This window comes from Aulonocara sp. 'chitande type north' Nkhata Bay, linkage group LG18 (genome assembly GCF_057382095.1).
Source record: "Aulonocara sp. 'chitande type north' Nkhata Bay isolate Kocher_YH1m ecotype deep benthic linkage group LG18, A_spYH_male_GT1.1, whole genome shotgun sequence".
NCBI lineage: Eukaryota > Metazoa > Chordata > Actinopteri > Cichliformes > Cichlidae > Aulonocara > Aulonocara sp. 'chitande type north' Nkhata Bay.
The window spans coordinates 39,947,139-39,974,153 of NC_141361.1; the positions used below are offsets into that span (position 1 = coordinate 39,947,139).

General features: G+C 43.2%; 1 pseudogene; it reads right to left on the bottom strand.

Moving 5' to 3' along the window:
- Positions 1–3,521: 3,521 nt before the first annotated feature.
- LOC147309188 (uncharacterized) lies at positions 3,522–23,834 on the bottom strand (annotated as a pseudogene).
- Between the last annotated feature and the right edge of the window lie 3,181 nt (positions 23,835–27,015).

Below are 27,015 nucleotides of genomic sequence, written 5' to 3' on the forward strand. Positions count from 1 at the left end.
GCCACTTCTATGTGCTCATTATTATTTGAAAAATGTGATTTATTTACAAAACTACTGGTTTAAAATAACATAAAACAAAAATTGCAGTTAAAAATAACAGTTAATAACATGACAGCAAATGAGAGGGGCTATGATTGTGCTTGCCTTTCAAACACAAAGACAGGATTGTATTTTTTTTCCTGTGTTTTAGGTCCCTCACACCTTTCAAGAGCTACTAACATTAAATTGTATGTTTTATGAATGTTTTTAGGGAGTCTGCCCCTAAGTCACCAGACACTTTGTCAGAGCTTGCATCACTGAATTTTCCTTCTCCAGATTCAGAAGAGTTCCACCTCCTTTGTGGCCTATTGCTAATGACCTTTTCTTTGTCAAAGCCATCCATCCATCAGCTGCTGACCTCCCTTCAGAGAAAGACTGAACTCAGAGTGGTAAAGCTCAAAAAATCTTTATTTTACATTTCTGGAAATGGAGACGGAACACACATGCTCAGGTCTGAATATATTGCACCATGTATATATATATATATATTTCTGCACTACGTCACACCGACACACCGTTTACTTAGTTCCTCTTTTTTGTGTCTGGTTTCCTGTGCAGCTCTGCACTAAACTTCCCCTTTCTAAAGTCTGTTGCCAGATCGACCTGTCACCCTCTGACCTAGTTGTTTCTTATGCCTCTATTGCAAAGTACAAAAGACAATATAATCAGAAAATAAGCATTAAGAATATATATTTATATCGTAACATTACATAAAGTTTTCTGTACTTAATTTTAAAAAGGGGAAAGCCATTCAAATTCTGAAGTAAAAAAAGCTAAATGAACATTCTCCAAGTGTGGTGATTTCATATTTATTATCTGGGATTTTGAAAGACTTTTCTGCTTGGTTGCAAACCTGCCTAAATTCATATTAGTTATTACTTCCATTACAACAATTAATTTTGGTTCTTGTTGTCATCGTCCTGGGTCGGTGACCCAGCGCTTTAAGTTTATTATTATCATTTTCCAATTTATTATCATGATTATTATTGTTTGAGTTCTACGTGTTATATTCGGTCTGCCTCTGAGTCTGCGTCTGTATCTGTCTGTCTATGGCAGGGCTGCCCAATCCCAGTCCTCGAGAGCTACTATCCTGCAGCTTTTAGATGCATCCCTACTCCAACACAGCTGAATCAAATGGTTTGATTACCTCTTCAGCATGCCATCGTGTTTGGCAAAGGCCTGATAACAAACCATTCATTTGATTCGGGTGTGTGGGAACAAGGATGCATCTAAAAGCTGCAGGACGGTAGCTCTCGAGGACCGGGATTGAGCACCCCTGGTCTATGGTGTCACCCCGTCTGTTTGTGAATCTGTCTGTTTAGTTCAATGTCTTGTCTGGTTCCATGTGTCTGAGTTTCCTGTTTTATTGTGAAGGTCTGTGTCGTATGTGAGTGTGCTCAGTTTACGTTTCCCCTGTCTCATCAGCTGTGATTTCTCCCAGGTGTGTTCCCCTCCTGTCTCTCATCCCTTGATTACTGCCATCTGTGTATTTAAGCCCTGTGTTTCTCTGTGTCAGTGTCGCGTTGTACCCTCAACTTGCTGTGTGTTTGTAATGTCCTGTCCTCCAGCACCTCGGTGTAGAGTTTTGTTTTTGTAAGTTTTATTTCGTGAATCATTCCTCCAGGAATAAAGCTGCGTTTTCAGCTTATTCCCATCTCCAAGAGTCCTGCAATTTTGGGTCCACCACTTCTGCTTGCCTGCCACACAGCCAACCATGACACTTGTGACATGATATGTACTACTATGTGATCGATAAGCATTTAGGAAGCTTATTTCCAATCTTACCAACCACTCCAAGCCATTTAGACTTTATAAAAAGAAACAAATAGTTAGTGCCTGTTAGAACCACTAAAGATCCGAGGACGACATTATAATTGAAACCTGATAACTAGAAACAGAGATTACATTTGTTTAAAAAGAATATATAATTCAACACATCCCCCTTCCTTTTCAATTATCAAAATTTGTATATCTATGAGGGAAATGTACTGGTAGTTAGAAAAGCCAGCAAAAAACATTAGCTTTCTTAATAATAAAATATTGTTGAATAGTGTGAAATATATCACTTCATTAAAGAAACTTTGAAATATCGTATAGGTACGGTAATTCATGTAGAAAAACAATTGGTTGCATTAATAATTTTATTAGGGTGAAGAGAGTAAAAGTCTACATTCAGGGGACACCAGAGTATCTCATCTTAAATAACATATGGTTAATATTCTGTAATTTTATAAATGTTAAAAGTAGGGCCATGTGTTACCATCAATATGATGAAAATAGTGACAGTCGGGACAATCATAACATTATACAAAACAAATATACTGCCATAGCTTTCTTTATTCCCCTTGCCATCAATGGGATATTTCCAAAGCAAAAAAACAAATCCCGTCATACTGTCTGTTGAAAACTTTATCATGGTCATAGTTGTAATCCTTTGGCTTTTTTTTCTGGTGTAATTACAGTTACTAGTTTAAGAAATGCTGTCATTGAATCACATATAACAAAAATCCCAAGTACATTTTTTCAAGACATTTGCATAATGAGTTTAATAAATAGATAAATATATTTGTGGGTAAATATTAAATAGATATTACACTTTTTAACTTAAATCCCAACTAAAAAAGAAAAGAAGAAGTAAACAGTAACATAAAAAAAAATCCTTTCACAGTTGTAGTGTTTTTATGGGGTTTCCATGATTTACCATTTAATAGATGGTAAAGACAAAGAGTGCGACTAATAGAGGGATTACATTCATTCTGACAGAAGATGTGTGACTTGTTGTTGTCGTGGATGATATAGCTGTTGAAGGCATTTTAGTGGTTGTTGTTGCAGCTGTTGTCATGGTTGGAGCAGCTGTTGGTGGTGGTGGAGCTGCAGTTATTGTTGTTGTGGCAGCAGTTGTTGTGGTTGGAGCAACTGTTGTTGTTGTTGCTGTTGTACCAGCAGTTGTAGTGGTTCGAGCAGTTGTTGTGGTTGTTGCCACGGTAGTTGTGATTGGAGCAGTTGTTGTTGTGGTTGAAGTAGCTGTTGTTGTTGTTGGAGCTGCAGCTGATGTTGTTGTTGTTGCCACTGTAGTTGTGATTGGAGCAACTGTTGTCGTGGTTGTTGCCACGGTAGTTGTGATTGGAGGAGTTGTTGTTGTGGTTGAAGTAGCTGTTGTTGCTGTTGTTGTTGGAGCTGCAGCTGATGTTGTTGTAGAAGCAGTCGTTGTGGTTGGACCAACTGTTGTTGTTGTGGTTGGAGAAGCTGTTGTTGTTGGAGCAGCAGCTGATGTTGTTGTAGCAGCAGTTGTTGTGGTTGGAAAGGTTGTTGTTTGAGCAGCAGTTATAGTTGTTGGAACAACTGTTGTTGTGATTGGAGCAGCAGTTGTAGTGGTTGGAGCAGTTGTTGTTGTAGCAACTGTTGTTGTGGTTGGTGTCACAGTTGTTGTGGTTGGTGTCACAGTTGTTGTGGCTGGAGCTGCAGCTGATGTTGTTGTAGCATCAGTTGTAGTGGTTGGAGTAGCTGTTGTTGTTGGAGCTGCCGCTGATGTTGTTGTTGTTGCCACTGTAGTTGTGATTGGAGCAGCTGTTGTCGTGGTTGGTGCCACAGTTGTTGTGGTTGGAGTAGCTGTTGTCGTGGTTGGTGGAACAGCTGTTGTCGTGGTTGGTGCCGCAGCTGTTGTTGTGGTTGGAGCAGCTGTTGTTGTTGTGGTTGGAGCAGCTGCTGTTGTTGTTGTTGGAGCAGCTGCTGTTGTGGTTGGAGCAGCTGTGGTTGTGGTTGGTGCCACAGTTGTTGTGGTTGGAGCAGCTGTGGTTTTTGTTGTAGTAGCAGTTGTAGTGGTTGGAGCAACTGTTGTTATTGTTGTTGGAGCAGCAGTTGTTGTGGTTGTTGCTACGGTAGTTGTGATTGGAGCAGCTGTTGTTGTGGTTGTTGCCACGGTAGTTGTGATTGGAGGAGTTGTTGTTGTGGTTGAAGTAGCTGTTGTTGTTGTTGTTGTTGGAGCTGCAGCTGATGTTGTTGTGGAAGCAGTCGTTGTGGTTGGAACAGTTGTTGTTGTAGCAACTGTTGTTGTGGTTGGTGTCAGAGTTGTTGTGGTTGGAGTAGCAGTTGTTGTTGGAGCAGCAGCTGATGTTGTTGTAGCAGCAGTTGTTGTGGTTGGAACAGTTGTTGTTGTAGCAACTGTTGTTGTGGTTGGTGTCAGAGTTGTTGTGGTTGGAGTAGCAGTTGTTGTGGCTGGAGCTGCAGCTGATGTTGTTGTAGCATCAGTTGTAGAGGTTGGAGTAGCTGTTGCTGTTGGAGTTGCTGCTGATGTTGTTGTTGTTGCCACTGTAGTTGTGATTGGAGCAGCTGTTGTTGTGGTTGGTGCCACAGTTGTTGTGGTTGGAGTAGCAGTTGTTGTGGCTGGAGCTGCAGCTGATGTTGTTGTAGCATCAGTTGTAGTGGTTGGAGTAGCTGTTGTTGTTGGAGTTGCCGCTGATGTTGTTGTTGTTGCCACTGTTGCTGTGGTTGGAGCAGCTGTTGTCGTGGTTGGTGGAGCAGCTGTTGTCGTGGTTGGTGCCACAGCTGTTGTTGTGGTTGGACCAGCTGTTGTTGTTATTGTTGGAGCAGCTGCTGTTGTTGTTGTTGGAACAGCTGTTGTCGTGGTTGGTGCCACAGCTGTTGTTGTGGTTGGACCAGCTGTTGTTGTTATGGTTGGAGCAGCTGCTGTTGTTGTTGTTGGAGCAGCTGCTGTTGTGGTTGGAGCAGCTGTGGTTGTGGTTGGAGTTGCTGCTGTTGTAGTTGGAGCAACCGTTGTTGTTTTCTGAGCAGCTGTTGTTGTGGTTGTAACAGCAGTTGTTGTGGTTGGAGCAGCTGTTGTTGTGGTGGTTGAAGCAGCTGTTGTTGTTATGGTTGGAGCAGCTGCTGTTGTTGTTGTTGGAGCAGCTGCTGTTGTGGTTGGAGCAGCTGTGGTTGTGGTTGGTGCCACAGTTGTTGTGGTTGGAGCAGCTGTTGTTGTTGGAGCAGCAGTGGTTGTTGTTGTTGCCACTGTAGTTGTGGTTGGAGCAGCTGCTGTTGTGGTTGGAGTAGCTGCTGTTGTTGTAGCAGCTGTTGTTGTTGTTGGACCTGCAGTTGTTGTGGCTTGAGCAGCTATTGTTGTTGTTGGAGCATCAGTTGTAGTGGTTGGTGCCACAGTTGTTGTGGTTGGAGCAGCAGTGGTTGTGGTTGGAGCAGCTGTGGTTGTGGTTGGAGTTGCTGCTGTTGTAGTTGGAGCAACCGTTGTTGTTTTCTGAGCAGCTGTTGTTGTGGTTGTAACAGCAGTTGTTGTGGTTGGAGCAGCTGTTGTTGTTGTTGGAGCAGCTGTTGTTGTTGTTGGACCTGCAGTTGTTGTGGCTTGAGTAGCTGTTATTGTTGTTGGTGCCACAGTTGTTGTGGTTGGAGCAGCTGTTGTTGTTGTTGTTGCCATTGTAGTTGGAGAAGCTGTTGTTGTGGTTGGAGCAGCAGTAGTTGTGGTTGGAGCAGCAGTGGTTGTGGTTGGAGCAGCTGTGGTTGTGGTTGGAGTTGCTGCTGTTGTAGTTGGATCAACCGTTGTTGTTTTCTGAGCAGCTGTTGTTGTTTTCTGAGCAGCTGTTGTTGTGGTTGTAACAGCTGTTGTTGTGGTTGGAGCAGCTGTTGTTGTGGTGGTTGGAGCAGCTGTTGTTGTGGTGGGTGGAGAAGCTCCTGTTGTTGTGGTTTTAACAGCAGTTGTTGTGGTTGGAGGAGCAGTTGTTGTGGTTGCAGCAGCTGTGGTTGTTGTTGGACCAGCAGTTGTAGTGGTTGAAGCAGCTGTTGTTGTTGTTGGAGCAGCAGTGGTTGTGGTTGGAGGAGCAGTTCTTGTTGGATGAGCAGCTGTTGTGGTTGGTGCCACAGTTGTTGTGATTGTAGCAGCTGTTTTTGTTGTTGTTGTTGCAACTGGAGTTGTGGTTGGAACAGCTGTTGTTGTTGTTGGAGGAGCAGCTGTTGTTGTGGTTGGAGCAGGTGTCACTGTTGTTGTTGGAGCACCAGTTGTAGTGGTTGTAGCAACTGTTGTTGTGGTTGCAGCAGCAGTTGTTGTGGTTGGACCAGCTGTGGTTGTGGTTGGAGCAGCTGCTGTTGTTGTTGGAGCAGCTGCTGTTGTTTTTGGAGCAGCTGTTGTTGTTGTTGGACCTGCAGTTGTTGTGGCTTGAGTAGCTGTTGTTGTTGTTGGAGCAGCAGTTTTTGTTGTTGTAGCAGCCGTTGTTGTGGTGGTTGGAGCAGCTGTGGTTGTGGTTGGAGCAGCTGTGGTTGTGGTTGGAGCCGCATTTGTTGTGGTTTGCGCAGCTGTTGTTGTTGTTGGAGCAGCAGTTTTTGTTGTTGTAGCAGCCGTTGTTGTGGTGGTTGGAGCAGCTGTGGTTGTGGTTGGAGAAGCTGTGGTTGTTGTTGGAGCAGCAGTTGTAGTGATTGGAGCAGCTGTGGTTGTTGTTGGACCTGCAGTTGTTGTTGTTGGAGCAGCAGTTGTTGTGGTTGGAGCAGCTGTGGTCGTTGTTCGAGCAGCAGGGCCCTGTTTCAGGAAGCCGGTTTAGTGGAAAAACTGAGTAAGTATACCCTGAGTTAACGAAAACTCTGGGTTTTCGGTTTCACAAAGCGAGTTCAGCTGCAGCCTGAGTGAGTCACTATGACGACACACTCCGTGAAGCTAACCTGCCCCCTAGCAGGTTTACTACAACTAACCCTGACTGTCTCCGCCCCTTTGTCGGAAACCTGACAGTAGGAAGTCTCAGACATGGCGTGTCCCTTCCTTGAAGAGCCAGTAGATCGTGAAGCCCAAATTCTCCGCAGAGCTCTCCGCCGGGAGAGAGTGATCAGAGCGCGTTTGGACATTTTATCATTTCCTGATGATTTTCTGTGTGAACGTTACCGTTTCTCAGCACAATCAATAATTTATTTGAATAACATCCTCAGGCCATATATTACGCATGTGACACATCGCGGACATGCTCTCAGTTCTGTACATATTATTTGTATTGCACTTCGTTTTTTTGCAAACGGGAGCTTTCTGTATAATATTGGTGACGCTGAGCACGTTTCCAAGGCTACCGTCTGTCGGGCAGTCAGGAATGTTACAGTTGCACTGAAACGTCTCCTGTACTCGTCTGTGGTGTTCCCCGGTCATAGACCCACAAGATTTATCAAAGAGGGATGCCACAAAATTGCAGGTATCAGGATGAACGAAACTTAATTTATGGTGTGGTGATACTTGGACTACTACTTAAATTTTACATTTATTTTCAGGGTTCCCAGGCGTGATTGGCTGTATAGATGGCACTCACATTCCAGTCATTGCTCCTTTAGTAAATGAAGGAGACTATGTGAACAGGAAGTCTTTCCACAGCATTAATGTACAGGTACATAGTTCCCTGTAGCATTTCAAACTAACAAATTATTTTATCATAGTAATGGATGCTAATTTGTGTTCTCTGCACTGTGAAGATCATATGTGATGCTGCCAACATTATCACAAATGTGGAAGCCAAGTGGCCAGGCTCTGTCCATGACTCACAAATATTCCGTGAATGTACACTGAGCACAAAATTTGGACATGGTGAGTTGAGAATACTTTAAAATATATAAAGACCAATTGCTTCAGGGACATTTGAACTGAAGTGTATCCTTCTGTCTTAGGAGAGTTCACTGGCTACTTGCTTGGTGATAGGGGGTATCCATGTTTACCCTATTTGCTTACCCCTTACCCTGACCCTGAACCGGGCCCACAGCAGCGATATAATCTGGCTAATTGCAGGACAAGAGCCAGAATTGAAATGACTATCGGAATGCTTAAGGCCCGGTTCCAGTGCCTGCAAAGACTCAGGGTCACCCCAGAAAGGGCATGTGACATTATTGTGGCATGTGTGATTCTTCACAACATTGCCACAATTAGAGGAGAACACTGTCCTTCTGAACCAAACATCAGCAGTGATCCAAACCATGAACATCCTGACCCTCCCACGGACATACAAGATGGAAGCGCAGTCAGAGACACCATATGTCACAATCATTTCTTTTGACCCATCACCTCAACATGTTGAAAGAAGAATAAACAGATTTTTTGTTCAACTGGCTTTATTGGTCGCCTGTATTTCCTGTACACAAAGTATTAAAAGATGTAAACCTCATAAAGTGTCTCTGTTGCTTCCTCCTCTGTAACAGCTGTCAATGTTTCTTCATTATTTTCCTGTAGTAAAGAAATAAACAACATTGCTGTTCTACTGTACACTCATATAATCTGTGGAGTATTACTCACAACTGCATGTTGGTCTGGCTCAACAGGAGGCTGCACCAGATGCAGTACACCACCACCATCAACTGATAGAATATGAGGTTTATACAGGACACTTATAACTTACAAGGGACCAAATGGCAATTAACAAACATACCAATCACCTTACACTTCATTGTCATTATGCTCTCAAAGACAACCAAGCCTGAGGGAAGGCACAATCAGTAGGAAAATAACTTCACTACAAAATAATCCATCATGGTAAAGAGTTTATCAAATGAATGAGTAGCACTGCAAAGGTGACTGTGAAGAAAGGATGTATGCACATCATGTATTATTTTGAATTTACCCCTTATGTAGGCACTTGTGTCTTGCGGGGTTATTGACTCAGAGGATGTCCCCGCAGAGATGCCTTCGGCCACAGGGCGCCCACTGTTTTGGCTGAGGGCCAACTGCTCAGCCTCTGTGAGTGGTGGTGGTGGAGGACCCCCACCTGTTTTTCGGGCCTCCGCTTTTTTTCTGTTGGCTATAACGGGCCACATTTGAGCATACAGAGTAAGCAAATATGTACTTGTAATGTGCTCAGATAATTTCAATAAGTGCTTACAGAAAGAAAATTAATGTAGCCTCTAACTGCAATTGATTTACATGGGACAAACAGACCAAGCACTATGGCTCATAATACAATTACACCTTACCTGTTTGGACTATATTTTTACATTTCATTTTTACTTGCTGCCAGGAACGTTTGGGGCCTGTTGGGTTGCACCTGCGCTCACATCACATCACAAAATAAAATGTATAAAATAACAAATAAAATAACATATGATAAAATAACGTGTTAAATGGGTGGAAATCCCTAGATCAATGTTTAAATTAACACTCACGCATTGACTCTGTCGGCTATGTTTTGCCATGCATGCTCCCTGTCTTTCGCAGCTGTGGCTGTGTAACTTTTTTCCGCGGAATTTGCGTGTTATCGGCATATGCTGCCATCAGAATTTCGGCCTCAAGCGCTGTAAAATACATTGATCACGCCTTCTTTCCCTCCGTCTCCATGGTGACTCGCTTAATCTGTGCTCCGCTTATCAGGGCTTCATGTATCCTCGTCCGCGCGCTTCACTTGGGGTTAAAGCAACTCCGCGTTGACTGAACTAATTGTTATCAGCCTTTCTGAAACGGAATATTCCGAGTTGGACAGTTCGGGGTTACTCAACCGTGAGTGTCGTTTTTCACTCTGAGTTTTCCAAACCGGCTTCCTGAAACAGGGCCCAGTTGTAGTGATTGGAGCAGCTGTGGTTGTTGTTGGAGCAGCAGTTGTAGTGATTGGAGCAGCTGTGGTTGTTGTTGTAGCAGCCGTTGTTGTGGTTGTAGCAGCCGTTGTTGTGGTTGGAGCAGCTGTTGTTGTGGTTGGAGCAGCTGTGGTTGTCGTTGGAGCGGCAGTTGTTGTGCTTGGAGAAACTGTTGTTGTGGTTGCAGCAGCAGTTGTTGTGGTTGGAGCAGCTGTGGTTGTTGTTGGAGATGCAGTTGTAGTGGTTTGAGAAACTGTTGTTGTGGTTGCAGCAGCTGTTGTTGTTGTTAGAGCAGCAGTTGTAGTGGTTGGAGCAACTGTTGTTGTTGTTCGATCAGCAGTTGTTGTTGTTGGAGCATCAGTTGTTGTGGTTGGAGTGGCTGTGGTTGTTGTTTGAGCAGCAGTTGTAGTGGCTGGAGCAACTGTTGTTGTTGTTGTTGGAGCAACTGTTGTTGGAGCAGCAGTTGTTGTTGTTGGAGCAGTTGTTGTTGTGGTTGGTGCCACAGTTGTTGTGGTTTGCGCAGCTGTTGTTGTTGTTGGAGCAGCAGTTGTTGGAGCAGCTGTTGTTGTGGTGGTTGGAGCAGCATTTGTAGTGGTTGGAGCCGCAGTTGTTGTGGTTGGTGCCACAGTTGTTGTGGTTGGAGCAGCTGTGGTTGTTATTTGTGCAGCAGTTGTGGTGGTTGGAGCAACTGTTGTTGTTGTTGGAGCAGCAGTTGTGGTCGTTGTTGGAGCATCAGTTGTTGTGGATGGTGCCACAGTTGTTGTGGTTGGAGCAGCTGTTGTCGTGGTTGTTGCCACGGTTGTTTTGGTTGGAGCAGCTGTTGTTGTGGTTGAAGCAGCTGTTGTTGTTGGAGCAGCTGTGGTTGTGGTTGGAGCAACTGTTGTTGTTGTTGGAGCAGCAGTTGTAGTGGTTGGAGCAGCAGTTTTTGTGGTTTGAGAAGCTGTTGTTGTTGTTGGAGCAGCAGTTGTAGTGGTTGGAGCAGCTGTTGTTGTGGTTGGAGCAGCTGTTGTAGTGGTTGGAGCAGCTGTGGTTGTTGTTGGAGCAGCAGTTGTAGTCGTTGGAGCAGCTGTTGTTGTTGGTGGAGCAGCAGTTGTTGTTGGAGCAGCAGTTGTCATGGTTGTTGCCACAGTTGTTTCGGTTGGAGCAGCTGTTGTTGTGGTTGGAGCAGCTGTTGTTGTTGGAGCAGCTGTTGTTGTGGTTGGAGCAGCTGTTGTTGTTGTTGGAGTTGCAGTTGTAGTGGTTGGAGCAGCTGTGGTTGTTGTTGGAGCAGCAGTTGTAGTCGTTGGAGCAGCTGTGGTTGTTGTTGGAGCAGCAGTTGTTGTGGTTTGACCAACTGTTGTTGTTGTTGAAGCAGCAGTTGTTGTGGTTTGCGCAGTAGTGGTTGTTGTTGGAGCAGCAGTTTTTGTGGTTTGAGCAACTGTTGTTGTTGTTGGAGCAGCAGTTGTTGTGGTTGGAGCAACTGTTGTTGTGGTTGGAGCAGCGGTTGTAGTGGTTGGAGCATCTGGTGTTGTTGTTGGAGCAGCAGTTGTTGTGGTTTGACCAACTGTTGTTGTTGTTGGAGCAGCAGTTGTTGTGGTTGGATCAGTAGTGGTTGTTGTTGGAGCAGCAGTTGTTGTGGTTGGGGCAGATGTGGTTGTTGTTGGAGCAGCAGTTGTTGTGGTTGGAGCAACTGTTGTTGTGGTTGGAGCAGCGGTTGTAGTGGTTGGAGCATCTGGTGTTGTTGTTGGAGCAGCTGTTGTTGTGGTTGGAGCAGCTGTTGTAGTGGCTTGAGCAGCTGTTGTTGTGGTTGGAGCAGCTGTTGTTGTTGGTGGAGCAGCAGTTGTAGTGGTTGGAGTAACTGTTGTTGTTGTTTGAGCAGCAGTTGTTGTTGGAGCAGCTGTTGTTGTGGTTGCAGCAGCTGTTGTTGTGGTTTGTGCCACAGTTGTTGTGGTTTGTGCCACAGTTGTTGTCGTTGGAGCAGCAGTTGTTGTGGTTGGAGCAACTGTTGTTGTGGTTGGAGCAGCTGTAGTTGTTGTGGTTTGAGCAGCTGTTGTAGTGGCTTGAGCAGCTGTTGTTGTGGTTTGAGCAGCTGTTGTTGTGGTTTGAGCAGCTGTTGTTGTTTTTGGAGCAGCAGTTGTAGTGGTTGGAGCAACTGTTGTTGTGGTTTGAGATGCAGTTGTAGTGGTTGGAGCAGCTGGTGTTGTTGTTGGAGCAGCTGTTGTTGTGGTTGGAGCAACTGTTGTTGTGGTTGGAGCAGCAGTTGTAGTGGTTTGAGCAGCTGGTGTTGTTGTTGGCGCAGCTGTTGTTGTGGTTGGAGCAGCTGTGGTTGTTGTCTGAGCAGCAGTTGTTGTTGGAGCAGCAGTTGTAGTGGTTGGAGCAACTGTTGTTGTGGTTGGATCAGTTGTTGTTGTGGTTGCAGCAGCTGTTGTTGTGGTTTGTGCCACAGTTGTTGTGGTTTGTTCCACAGTTGTTGTGGTTGGAGCAACTGTTGTTGTGGTTGGAGCAGTTGTTGTTGTTGTTGGAGCAGCAGTTGTTGTGGTTGGAGCAACTGTTGTTGTTGGAGCAGCAGTTGTTGTGGTTGGAGCAGCTGTTGTTGTGGTTGCAGCAGCTGTTGTTGTGGTTGGTGCCACAGTTGTTGTGGTTTGTGCCAAAGTTGTTGTGGTTGGAGCAGCTGTTGTTGTGGTTGGAGCAGTTGTTGTTGTTGTTGGAGCAGCTGTTGTTGTGGTTGGAGCGGCATTTGTAGTGGTTGGAGCAGCTGTTGTTGTGGTTGGAGCAGCTGTTGTTGTGGTTGCAGCAACTGTTGTTGTTGTTGGAGCAGCAGTTGTAGTGGTTTGAGCAGCTGTTGTTGTTGTTGGAGCAGCTGTTGCTGTGGGTGGTGCCACAGTTGTTGTGGTTGGAGCAGCTGTTGTTGTGGTTGGAGCAGCTGTGGTTGTTGTTTGAGAAGCAGTTGTTGTTGGAGCAGCAGTTGTAGTGGTTGGAGCAGCTGTTGTTGTGGTTGGAGCAACTGTTGTTGTTGTTGGAGCAGCTGTTGTTGTGGTTGGAGCAGCTGTTGTTGTGGTTGGAGCAACTGTTGTTGTTGTTGGAGCAGCAGTTGTTGTGGTTTGAGCAGCTGTTGTTGTTTTTGGAGCAGCAGTTGTAGTGGTTGGAGCAACTGTTGTTGTGGTTTGAGATGCAGTTGTTGTTGTTGGAGCAGCTGTTGTTGTGGTTGGAGCAACTGTTGTTGTGGTTGGAGCAGCAGTTGTAGTGGTTTGAGCAGCTGGTGTTGTTGTTGGCGCAGCTGTTGTTGTGGTTGGAGCAGCTGTGGTTGTTGTTTGAGCAGCAGTTGTTGTTGGAGCAGCAGTTGTAGTGGTTGGAGCAACTGTTGTTGTGGTTGGATCAGTTGTTGTTGTGGTTGCAGCAGCTGTTGTTGTGGTTTGTGCCACAGTTGTTGTGGTTTGTTCCACAGTTGTTGTGGTTGGAGCAACTGTTGTTGTGGTTGGAGCAGTTGTTGTTGTTGTTGGAGCAGCAGTTGTTGTGGTTGGAGCAACTGTTGTTGTTGGAGCAGCAGTTGTTGTGGTTGGAGCAGCTGTTGTTGTGGTTGGAGCAGTTGTTGTTGTTGTTGGAGCAGCTGTTGTTGTGGTTGGAGCGGCATTTGTAGTGGTTGGAGCAGCTGTTGTTGTGGTTGGAGCAGCTGTTGTTGTGGTTGCAGCAACTGTTGTTGTTGTTGGAGCAGCAGTTGTAGTGGTTTGAGCAGCTGTTGTTGTTGTTGGAGCAGCTGTTGCTGTGGGTGGTGCCACAGTTGTTGTGGTTTGTGCCACAGTTGTTGTGGTTGGAGCAGCTGTTGTTGTTGGAGCAACTCTTGTTGTGGTTGGAGCAGCTGTTGTTGTTGGAGCAACTGTTGTTGTGGTTGGAGCAGCAGTTGTAGTGGTTGGAGCAACTGTTGTTGTGGTTGGAGCAGCTGTTGTTGTGGTTTGAGCAGCTGTTGTTGTGGTTTGTGCCACAGTTGTGGTGGTTTGAGCAGCTGATGTTGTTGTTGGAGCAGCTGTTGTTGTGGTTGGAGCAGCTGTTGTTGTGGTTGGAGCAGCTGTTGTTGTGGTTGGAGCAGCTGTGGTTGTTGTTTGAGAAGCAGTTGTTGTTGGAGCAGCAGTTGTAGTGGTTGGAGCAGCTGTTGTTGTGGTTGGAGCAACTGTTGTTGTTGTTGGAGCAGCTGTTGTTGTGGTTGGAGCAGCTGTTGTTGTGGTTGGAGCAACTGTTGTTGTTGTTGGAGCAGCAGTTGTTGTGGTTTGAGCAGCTGTTGTTGTTTTTGGAGCAGCAGTTGTAGTGGTTGGAGCAACTGTTGTTGTGGTTTGAGATGCAGTTGTTGTTGTTGGAGCAGCTGTTGTTGTGGTTGGAGCAACTGTTGTTGTGGTTGGAGCAGCAGTTGTAGTGGTTTGAGCAGCTGGGCCCTGTTTCAGGAAGCCGGTTTAGAAAACTCAGAGTGAAAAACGATACGCAGGGTTGAGTAACCCCGAACTGTCCAACTCAGAATATTCGGTTTCAGAAAGGCTGATAACAATTAGTTCAATCAACGCGGAGTTGCTTTAACCCCAAGTTAATCACGCGCACGAGGATACATAAAGCCCTGATAAGCGGAGCACAGATTAAGCGAGTCACCATGGAGACGGAGGGAAAGAAGGCGCGGTCAATGTATTTTACAGCGCTTGAGGCCGAAATTCTGATGGCAGCATATGCCGATAACATGCAAATTCCGCGGAAAAAAGTAACACAGCCTCAGCTGCGAAAGAAAGGAAGCATGCATGGCAAAACATAGCCGACAGAGTCAATGCGTGAGTGTTAATTTAAACATTGATCTAGGGATTTCCACCCATTTAACACGTTATGTTATTATATTTTATTTTTTATTTCATACATTTTATTTTGTGATGTGATGTGAGCGCAGGTGCAACCCAACAGGCCCCAAACGTTCCTGGCAGCAAGTAAAAATGAAATATAAAAATATAGTCCAAACAGGTAAGGTGTAATTGTATTATGAGCCATAGTGCTTGGTCTGTTTGTCCCATGTAAATCAATTGCAGTTAGAGGCTACATTAATTTTCTTTCTGTAAGCACTTATTGAAATTATCTGAGCACATTACAAGTACATATTTGCTTACTCTGTATGCTCAAATGTGGCCCGTTATAGCCAACAGAAAAAAAGCGGAGGCCCGAAAAACAGGTGGGGGTCCTCCACCACCACCACTCACAGAGGCTGAGCAGTTGGCCCTCAGCCAAAACAGTGGGCGCCCTGTGGCCGAAGGCATCTCTGCGGGGACATCCTCTGAGTCAATAACCCCGCAAGACACAAGTGCCTACATAAGGGGTAAATCCAAAATAATACATGATGTGCATACATCCTTTCTTCACAGTCACCTTTGCAGTGCGACTCATTCATTTGATAAACTCTTTACCATAATGGATTATTTTGTAGTGAAGTTATTTTCCTACTGATTTTGCCTTCCCTCAGTCTTGGTTGTCTTTGAGAGCATAATGACAATGAAGTGTAAGGTGATTGGTATGTTTGTTAATTGCCATTTGGTCCCTTGTAAGTTATAAGTGACCTGTATGAACCTCATATTCTATCAGTTGATGGTGGTGGTGTACTGCATCTGGTGCAGCCTCCTGTTGAGCCAGACCAACATGCAGTTGTGAGTAATACTCCACAGATTATATGAGTTTACAGTAGAACAGCAATGTTGTCTATTTCTTTACTACAGGAAAATAATGAAGAAACATTGACAGCTGTTACAGAGGAGGAAGCAACAGAGACACTTTATGAGGTTTACATCTTTTAATACTTTGTGTACAGGAAACACAGGTGACCAATAAAGCCAGTTGAACAAAAAATCTGTTTATTCTTCTTTCAACATGTTGAGGTGATGGGTCAAAGGAAATGATTGTGACATATGGTGTCTCTGACTGCGCTTCCATCTTGTATGTCCGTGGGAGGGTCAGGATGTTCATGGTTTGGATCACTGCTGATGTTTGGTTCAGAAGGACAGTGTTCTCCTCTAATTGTGGCAATGTTGTGAAGAATCACACATGCCACAATAATGTCACATGCCCTTTCTGGGGTGACCCTGAGTCTTTGCAGGCACTGGAACCGGGCCTTAAGCATTCCGATAGTCATTTCAATTCTGGCTCTTGTCCTGCAATGAGCCAGGTTATATCGCTGCTGTGGGCCCGGTTCAGGGTCAGGGTAAGGGGTAAGCAAATAGGGTAAACATGGATACCCCCTATCACCAAGCAAGTAGCCAGTGAACTCTCCTAAGACAGAAGGATACACTTCAGTTCAAATGTCCCTGAAGCAATTGGTCTTTATATATTTTAAAGTATTCTCAACTCACCATGTCCAAATTTTGTGCTCAGTGTACATTCACGGAATATTTGTGAGTCATGGACAGAGCCTGGCCGCTTGGCTTCCACATTTGTCATAATGTTGGCAGCATCATATATGATCTTCACAGTGCAGAGAACACAAATTAGCATCCATTACTATAATGGAATAATTTTTTAGTTTGAAATGCTACAGGGAACTATGTACCTGCACATTAATGCTGTGGAAAGACTTCCTGTTTACATAGTCTCCTTCATTTACTGAAGGAGCAATGATTGGAATGTGAGTGCCATCTATACAGCCAATCACGCCTGGGAACCGTGAGAATAAATGTGCAATTTAAGTAGTAGTCCAAGTATCACCACATCATACATTACGTTTTGGTCACCTTGATACCTGCAATTTTGTGGCATCCCTCTTTGATAAATCTTGTGGGTCTGTGACCGGGGAACACCACACACGAGTACAGGAGACGTTTCAGTGCAACTGTAACATTCCTGACTGCCCGACAGACGGTAGCCTTGGAAACGTGCTCAGCGTCACCAATATTATACAGAAAGCTCCCGTTTGCAAAAAACCGAAGTGCAATACAAATAATATGTACAGAACTGAGAGAATGTCCGTGATGTGTCACATGCGTAATATATGACCTGAGGATGTTATTCAAATAAATTATAGATTGTGCTGAAAAACGGTAACGTTCACACAGAAACTCATCAGGAAATGATAAAATGTCCAAACGCGCTCTGATCACTCTCTCCCGGCGGAGAGCTCTGCGGAGAATTTGGGCTTCACGATCTACTGGCTCTTCAAGGAAGGGGCACGCCATGTCCGACACTTCCTACTGTCAGGTTTCCGACAAAGGGGCGGAGACAGTCAGGGTTAGTTGTAGTAAACCTGCTAGGGAGCAGGTTAGCTTCACGGCGTGTGTCGTCATAGTGACTCACTCAGGCTTCAGCTGAACTCGCTTTGTAAAACCGAAAAACCAGGGGCCAGGTGTTGTTGTTGGCGCAGCTGTTGTTGTGGTTCGAGCAGCTGTGGCTGTTGTTTGAGCAGCAGTTGTTGTTAGAGCAGCAGTTGTAGTGGTTGGAGCAACTGTTGTTGTGGTTGGAGCAGTTGTTGTTGTGGTTGCAGCAGCTGTTGTTGTGGTTTGTGCCACAGTTGTTGTGGTTTGTTCCACAGTTGTTGTGGTTGGAGCAACTGTTGTTGTGGTTGAAGCAGTTGTTGTTGTTGTCGGAGCAGCAGTTGTTGTGGTTGGAGCAACTGTTGTTGTTGGAGCAGCAGTTGTTGTGGTTGGAGCAGCTGTTGTTGTTGGTGCCACAGTTGTTGTGGTTTGTGCCAAATTTGTTGTGGTTGGAGCAGCTGTTGTTGTGGTTGGAGCAGTTGTTGTTGTTGTTAGAGCAGCTGTTGTTGTTGTCGGAGCAGCAGTTGTTGTGGTTGGAGCAACTGTTGTTGTTGGTGCCACAGTTGTTGTGGTTTGTGCCAAATTTGTTGTGGTTGGAGCAGCTGTTGTTGTGGTTGGAGCAGTTGTTGTTGTTGTTGGAGCAGCTGTTGTTGTGGTTGGAGCGGCATTTGTAGTGGTTGGAGCAGCTGTTATTGTGGTTGGAGCAGCTGTTGTTGTTGTTGCAGCAACTGTTGTTGTTTTTGGAGCAGCAGTTGTAGTGGTTTGAACAGCTGTTTTTGTTGTTGGAGCAGCTGTTGTTGTGGGTGGTTCCACAGTTGTTGTGGTTTGTGCCACAGTTGTTGTGGTTGGAGCAGCTGTTGTTGTTGGAGCAACTGTTGTTGTGGTTGGAGCAGCAGTTGTAGTGGTTGCAGCAGCTGTTGTTGTGGGTGGTGCCACAGTTGTTGTGGTTTGTGCCACAGTTGTTGTGGTTGGAGCAGCTGTTGTTGTTGGAGCAACTCTTGTTGTGGTTGGAGCAGCAGTTGTAGTGGTTTGAGCAGCTGATGTTGTTTTTGGAGCAGCTGTTGTTGTGGTTGGAGCAGCTGTTGTTGTGGTCGGAGCAGCTGTGGTTGTTGTTTGAGCAGCAGTTGTTGTTGGAGCAGCAGTTGTAGTGGTTGGAGCAGCTGTTGTTGTGGTTGGAGCAACTGTTGTTGTTGTTTGAGCAGCTGTTGTTGTGGTTGCAGCAGCTGTTGTTGTTGTTGGAGCAACTGTAGTTGTTGGAGCAGCAGTTGTAGTGGTTTGAGCAGCTGGTGTTGTTGTTGGAGCAGCTGTTTTTGTGGTTGGAGCAGCTGTGGTTGTTGTTTGAGCAGCAGTTGTTGTTAGAGCAGCAGTTGTTGTTGGAGCAGCAGTTGTAGTGGTTGGAGCAACTGTTGTTGTGGTTGGAGCAGCTGTTGTTGTGGTTGCAGCAGCTGTTGTTGTGGGTGGTGCCACAATTTTTGTGGTTTGTGCCACAGTTGTTGTGGTTGGAGCAGCTGTTGTTGTTGGAGCAACTGTTATTGTGGTTGGAGCAGCTGTTGTTGTTGTTGCAGCAACTGTTGTTGTTTTTGGAGCAGCAGTTGTAGTGGTTTGAACAGTTGTTGTTGTGGTTGCAGCAGCTGTTGTTGTGGGTGGTTCCACAGTTGTTGTGGTTTGTGCCACAGTTGTTGTGGTTGGAGCAGCTGTTGTTGTTGGAGCAACTGTTGTTGTGGTTGGAGCAGCAGTTGTAGTGGTTGCAGCAGCTGTTGTTGTGGGTGGTGCCACAGTTGTTGTGGTTTGTGCCACAGTTGTTGTGGTTGGAGCAGCTGTTGTTGTTGGAGCAACTCTTGTTGTGGTTGGAGCAGCAGTTGTAGTGGTTTGAGCAGCTGATGTTGTTTTTGGAGCAGCTGTTGTTGTGGTTGGAGCAGCTGTTGTTGTGGTCGGAGCAGCTGTGGTTGTTGTTTGAGCAGCAGTTGTTGTTGGAGCAGCAGTTGTAGTGGTTGGAGCAGCTGTTGTTGTGGTTGGAGCAACTGTTGTTGTTGTTGGAGCAGCTGTTGTTGTGGTTGCAGCAGCTGTTGTTGTTGTTGGAGCAACTGTTGTTGTTGGAGCAGCAGTTGTAGTGGTTTGAGCAGCTGGTGTTGTTGTTGGAGCAGCTGTTTTTGTGGTTGGAGCAGCTGTGGTTGTTGTTTGAGCAGCAGTTGTTGTTTGAGCAGCAGTTGTTGTTGGAGCAGCAGTTGTAGTGGTTGGAGCAACTGTTGTTGTGGTTGGAGCAGCTGTTGTTGTGGTTGCAGCAGCTGTTGTTGTGGGTGGTGCCACAATTTTTGTGGTTTGTGCCACAGTTGTTGTGGTTGGAGCAGCTGTTGTTGTTGGAGCAACTGTTGTTATGGTTGGAGCAGCTGTGGTTGTTGTTTGAGCAGCAGTTGTTGTTTGAGAAGCAGTTGTTGTTGGAGCAGCAGTTGTAGTGGTTGGAGCAACTGTTGTTGCGGTTGGAGCAGCTGTTGTTGTGGTTGCAGCAGCTGTTGTTGTGGGTGGTGCCACAGTTGTTGTGGTTTGTGCCACAGTTGTTGTGGTTGCAGCAGCTGTTGTTGTTGTTGGTGCCACAGTTGCTGTGGTTTGTGCCACAGTTGTTGTGGTTGGAGCAGCTGTTGTTGTTGGAGCAACTGTTGTTGTGGTTGGAGCAGCTGTTGTAGTGGTTGGAGCAACTGTTGTTGTTGCCACTGTAGTTGTAGTTGGGTTGGCTGTGGTTGTGGTTGGTGCTGCAGTGGTCAAGGGTGAATTACAGGTTGGTCCTGCTGTTATGGTACCAATGCTCTGCATGAACGGTAGAGATTTCAAGCTTGAGGGAGCTGCACACAGGTTCTTAGATGCACATCCGTAAGCTGGGAAAGTGTTGGTGCCGTCGGTCACTGCAGATGAAAAATTTTTATTGTCATGACATATCATATTTAAAGCATTAGTTAAGACATCTTAAAAATGAGTTTGCTGATATCCAGTATTAAATCCTCCCAATTCTTTTATTCTTTGGGCTGAAGGAAGGACAATACTTGGTGTATAAATGCTCAATCAACAATCCTTTATTCCATACAATTCAACACTTTATGAGCACAAACCATCCGGATGGGGAGACATGCATGCAGAGGGGCACAGCAAATCTCAAAATGGTGGAGCGTTACCCAAAGCTTTTATAGCCTCTGTTGACCCCCACCTAGTCGTAAAAAGCCTAAACTTACATACCCTCTAACTCTCAGTGACCCTGTGTTATGACCTTGGCTCCCTGTCTTTCTGACATAGAGAAAGGTGGGGGTAGAACTTCTGTGGAATGTGGTCTGTCTCCTCCACTATCAGAAAAAAAGGCCCTCTGCACACAATATTCTCTTCTTAACTCAGCAGTATGACATGCAGTGAAACAGTGTAAATCATTCACAGTAAATCAACAGTATAGGATAATATAGACATATCTAATAAATCTAATGATTTTCACAATTTCTTAATCCAGAGGTATAATGCAAATTAACTACATACTAATTATACTCTCTATAATATGGAGTAGGGTGTGGCTTACAGCAGTATAATGATTCACACAGTTCGATTATAGGGATAGGATAACATATGATAAAAAAAGAATCTTACACCAGTAATATCCATTATTATGTTGGTTTAGTGCCTTTTGGTAAGTCATAAGTCATGGTAAATGGTAAAACAACTGATACATTTATTGTTGTCTTCTACTTTAATAAAGCCCCCAATTTAATTTTTCCACCAAGCCATATTTACTAGTTCAGACACACATTTACCTTTCCCTGCTCCAGTCTGTTGTCCCAAAAGGTTTTAAGAGGACCACCATCATCCCTGTTCCAAGGAAAACTAATGTGAGCTGCCTAAATAACTATCACCCAGTAGCACTCACATCCATTGTGTGAGTGTTTTGAGCGCATAGTTAAAGCTCACATCACACCTTTACTCCCTGCTTCACTCGATCCCCTCCAGTTTGCCTACAGGCCTAACAGATCTACAGACGACCCAATAGCAATTGCATTCCACACTGCCCTCTCGCACTTGGACCAGAAAAACACATATGTGCGGATGCTGTTCATAGACTATAGCTCTGCCTTCAACACCATCATACCCTCCAGACTCATCATGAAACTTCATGACCTGAACATCAGCTCCTCCCTGTGCAGCTGGATCCTGGACTTCCTGTCAGACAGAGCTCAGGTGGTTGGGATCAGCAGCATCACCTAATCCACACTCACACTCAGCACAGGTGCCTCCCAGGGATGCGTGCTTATTACATGACAATAAAACTTGAAACTCAGACAGCAGTTTTACAGTTAGCCTTTTTTGTGCTCTTTAACTGTTGTGCGCAACACTGATAATGCATGAAGTTAATTTGATGTTCAGAATCTTTCATGTTGACATGTGAACTCTAACCAAAAAATGTATAAGAAGACAAACATGCCTGTGTAGTAGCCTGTGACAATCCAAACATGTACTCAGAGTATTATAATTAAAATGGTTTCCTTTTTTATGCACTAACACTCCTGTCACAGCAATTTATTAATAAATATATTCTGTTACATTTTATTTAGAGCTTCTAATTATTTTTCAGTCAAAAGAAAATCATGAAGCTACACTGTAGATCAACTGTAGAGTTGTGGGCATTGACCATCATTATTGGTTTGCAAATGGTTAGGGAAATGCTTTGTACCTATCTTCAATATCTTTCACATAAAGAGTAATCTAAAATCTGTTTGTGTTCTGTTTGCTGAAACTCAAAATCTCACTGCAGTGACCTGAGAACACCACTAAAGGGTGTAGTTGTTTGTTTAACATTTCTAATGCCACCGGTAAACATTTTTTAATCAGAGAGAAGAACAGAGCCTGATTTTCAGTCAATTTTTATAGTGACTTTCACGTTTATGAAAACATGTAGTTACAATTTCAGAAGCCACTGATTTCCTTTTAGTGAATAGTGTTCCTACACTGGGTGATGGGAATACTTGTTAACTAATACATATATATAATTTCATGAACTAATTATCAAATCCTGACCTTCATCTTCAAAGATTTAAGGTACAAAATAAAATGTCTTACAAATACTGATGAAATGCTTCATAATGTTGCCACTGACTAATTAAAAAAAAAAAAAAAGAATAATATGTTTGTGAATTTATTTTAGGTATAAAAGCCAATTTAAAGATGATCTTTGTTAAAGTATACATGATGAAGACTCACTCGTTGATTGAAAGCATTGGTCCTCCAATCCCTGACACGGTAATGGAGTGTCGCACAGAGGGGTGGAACAAACGTTACATAGTCGGCCATTACTTGACTGAGGAGCAGGAGCTGTAAAAGAAAAGAGCATCATTTCATTTCAGAACTGAGAACATTTCAGCAAACATCAGAATATTGTTTCTTATTGTGTCTTTAATAAAACACTTATAGATTTGTACTTACCAGCCAGAGTTGCTGAGTTGCAGTTATCTGTGTTGCAGCACGTGGCAGATGCAAGAGCACTTTGAACACCCATGTTAACTGAAAATGTCTGAGAGCCCGTAACTGGACACAGGGAGGAAGATGCACATGCCTTGTAGATTTGTGTTGCCGTAGTTCCAGATGAAGTAGCTGCAAATTCAAAGTGTATTTTGTTAATGTTGATGGAAAGTACACATAATTTCAAAGTCATTGAAATTTACTGAAGTTTATCACATAAAATTTGATTTGATTTGATTTGATATACCTTTAGTCCCACAAGGGGAAATTTCATAATATGAAGAGAAGATTACCTAAAATAGTAGCTGTAACACACATGGTCTCTGAAGAACATGTAATTGGTAGTGTGCTTGAACACGTCTGATCTGTGCAGGTTTGACACTGAAGGGCTCCAGCTGCAATCAGGAGAGAAACAATAAAAGGATTGATGTTATAATGAAAGGTTTTAAAATACCCCAGTATAATTAAAGAATCTTTATCTCTTCGATTTCTTTACACTGTTACACAGATTGATGAAATGCAGTTAATCTCTTTAACATGTGTGTGCATAAATATTTTTAATAAAGTCGACATGAAACACTACATTAAAGTTAATTTAAGGTTAATCTATTAAGGATAATTTACACCATGGAGGCCTGCTCTAAAAACCTTCCAACATTTAACAGTTTGTGAAACTATATTTAAAATGTTATAATTTTTATGGCATGTGTAGAAAAGTGTGAGAAAAGTGTGAGAAAAGAATCTGACCACTAGATGCGATCACCAATATGAAATATTAAGGTGGACTTTAACTCCCAGTTATCTCTGGGTTAAACCTGTTTTCCCAATCACAACCAGTTCACGCGATAACAGGTTGTGACATCCACATCACAAACTGAACAAAGTGTTAAGCCATCCATCAAGATGTCCACACTGAAAGAAATGTTCACTTTCCAGTTTTGCTCAGCATGAAGTAGAACTTATCCACTCAGTGAAATAATTTGGCGAAAGTAAAAGATTTCCACATCAGTTTGCCAAACAGATGCAGAAACAGAATTTATAAACTAAAACAAAATGTATGGCATATCTTTCTCAGAGCCTCTTGGGTTTCTTTGTTTTTAATTGGCTGTATCACGCTCATTGATCTATTTTCTCTACATATATGCTGACAGATATCTGGTTTCCTGATAATGCTTTGAGAGAAAACTTAGTTATGTTTTTGGTGTGATGCTCATGTAGTTACCTAATCTTGTAAACTGCTTGGATGTTCTTGGAAAAGGACATTTAATATCTATATAAAATAAACTTTAAGGTTTTCTTTTTCTTTTATTGTAAAATTTAGACTTTAAATGTTTAAATTAAATCCTGAATGATAAGGAAAAGAGCAGTTACCTGTGCTGGAGAGTGCCCAAAGGACAATTAGAGCAGTCAGCTTCATTGTGATGAACAGGTCAGTTCTGCAGATTAGTTTCCTTGGACTGTGATACTAAATCTCAGGAGCACTCCTACACTTTATATACTGAACAGGTGAGCTCAGGATTGGGTGTGTTTACATTTTTACAGCATGAACATTCAGACATTCATCTCCTCTATTGTGTAACCACAGTAACTTCTGACCCCACTTCCGCCAGTCCCTTTATTGTGGCGGGAATGAATCCTGTATAAGTTCCGGGTCAATCAGCTGTATGTCCCTGCTCCTCTGGCTGCTGTTGTCCCTGTGGTTGGCGTACTTGTCAGATATCGACAAATTTTGCACTACAGGCCAGTTGACAGCGTGCAATAACCCGGCCGATTCATTCATCTTTACACTACCTCACACTCGACTCAACGGTGAGTTATTTGTTTGTTTTGTTTTGTCACAATTAATGTACATGCGGAGCCGCGATCGCACATCCTACAATGCCGGTAAGCTAATGCTAGGCTAGCGACAGTAAGTGCAATTACTAGTGTCATCTATTGAATATTGTTGTTTTTGTTTATTCCATTATGGCCGAATGTTGACTTAACGTATCTAGAGTTGAACGAGTGATTTGATTTTTGTAGTTTTGTCCGTTTTGGATGTTTTTTGTTACTTTTCTGATGAAATGCCGAAACGGCCTATGAGATTTTGCATTGAGTTAAATTCCATTTACATTATTGAATCTGTTGCGCAATACCTGTGATTAAATGAGTTTTGTAAATATATTTGATTAACTTTGGATAATATTTATTAGCTTTAACGCTGATATACTTTGATGGGACCCATGAGAATGTCTTTCTAGAATCTTCATTATAAGAGATGATGGGTTATTGATTGTTGTATGAAACGTGGCATTGATTACTTGACTTTGTTATTTATGGATTTATGTATTTATTTTGTCACAGCAGTAGAATGCTGTTTCATTTTCTTCTGTGAATGATAATTTCTGTTTTTTGACCTTGTTTAGGTCAGGTTTTTTTTGTTCTCCCGCGATCAGCCCTGATCAGCGCGAGATGGCGAGCCACCCGACCACCGCTACGTTGCGGTAGGAATTGTGAACCTATGGACTGAATCACAAATTGTTGACACCTGACCTATCACAGGTCCATGGAACTAAACTAAATCACATACTGGACTACACCTCATCCCACCTCCTTTTGGAACCTACTAAGCTGTTTTGTATTGTCAACATTATTTTTGTTTGTGATATATATGCATATGTTTTTATTTCTTTTGTACATCCGTCTATACACTTCTCATAACAAACATAATATATATATATTTGAGCTCTACTTTTGTTTCCTGTGTTTTATTCACACCCTCAGGCTCCATAGTCGAATCTTATTCTGATAGCTCATTGTCTATGAGGCTGCAGTCAGGCGCCCTGGTCCTTTAACCGCGTTACAATTGTCAAATCATTCTGCTAGCGCACTTTACCACACCCTGTGTTCAATTGTGCATATAAACAAAAAGGGTACGCAACAGCTTTTTAATTTCTAAATATAAATGAATGAGCACGATTTCTTATAATGCGTCACTGAGCCTTCATTTTCTCTTTTGCTATATAAATCTTTTTATTTTTTATTTTCCGTGTTTTGCATTTCTTTATTCACTAAATTAATATGAGTCCATGATTACTTGTCATAGTTGCTCATAGCGTCATATGACTGTTGAGGTTTTCTGTGTTATATTATTGTAGGGTCGATCTTACAATATAAAGTGCCTTGAGATGACTGTCGTTGTGGTTTGGTGCTGTATAAAAAAATTGAATCAAATTGAATTAAACCTTTTTTTGTTAATAGGTTATTACTCGCTCCCTCAGCGACCTTACCTGGTCTGCTCATTGTTTTGAGATGTTAGTTTGGGCTCCTCCTGGCAGAACACTGTACATTACTGACGTGAACTTGCTGGGTCTTTGCGTCTAAATTACACCACACTGCTAGTAGATCACCCTGTGAATACTTCACCATAATAATTTGACCTGTGCAGGATAACTGCTCCATAGTCTATACATTAAATCTTATTTTCTTTTATTTACCTGCTGGATAGTTACTGAGTGTAACGCCTTTCCTCCACTTTGTTTAACCACTGAAGTAGAATTTCCTCTATCGATCACTTTATCCCAATCAACTCTAATTAGAAGTTAAAATAATGATCATTCTAAAGAAATGATAATTAACCTTTGGCTGGAAAAGTATAAGTGTAGCTTGAATTGGATAATAACCACTACCTACTTTCTAGGAAGCATTTTCCTAGAAAGGAATTTTTTTTTTTTTTAACTTTTTAAATACATAACGAAAAGTGCTGTTTTTCGTTTGTTGGTTTGTTTTTACTCTCTTTATGTGTTTAATTGGTTGTCCCTTTTTACTGATCTTTCTTACTCTTTAAGGTATTTTTAATCTTCATGTACCAGAGTCAGCATCATTGGGTGCAGCTGTGGGACGAATTCAAGCCCAGGATTTGGATGTAGGCAGCAACGCACGGGTGGAGTATGCCATTGTTCCAGGAGATGAGGGCAACATGTTTGACATCATCTGTAATGGTCAAAGTCAAGAAGGGATAATTGTTCTGAAAAAGGTCAATTCACCCTTTAGTGCACGTTAGTTGCTTTCTAAGTGCTTCCTGCTGCAAAGCATTGATCCATTCACACAGCACTTTATTTTATGTCTTCAAGCTGATGATGGAAAGATTGTTTTATGCTGATGCAAAGTTCTTTAAATCATATGAATTAGGCCACGTTCACACTGCAGGTCTTAATGCTCAATTCTGATTTTTTGATCAAATCCAAAAAATTTTTGTCTGTTTTTCACACTACGAATAAAATGTGACAGCAAACGCGCTCCAGTGTGAACGGTTCACGGCCCTCAAAGCGTCACACGTGCGCAAAAGAAGACGTCACACACAACACGCTCTGTTTACAGAAGTAAAAATGGCGGCTACAGAGCTAGTAGGTGTTGTTGAAGCAGTCGATCAATTTCTGCACAGTCGTAACCGACAGAATTTTGAAAAATTAATTAAAGAAAAGACACTGAGAAAAAAAAGAGCCTTTGCTTTAACAATGGCCGCCATGCTTTCTCGTTTGTCTTCTGATAATTGTTGTCTGTCTAGTGTCAGTGACGTAAAAGACGGATTTAATGCGACGTGACCATCAAACAGCAGTCGCTTTCTACAACCTCGGATATGTGTCAGATTCAGTACCACATACGAAAGTGACCCAGGTCAGATTTGAAAATATTGGATTTGTGCCATGATCGGATAGATGGGTCGCATAGGGTCAAAAAAGTCGGATTTGAT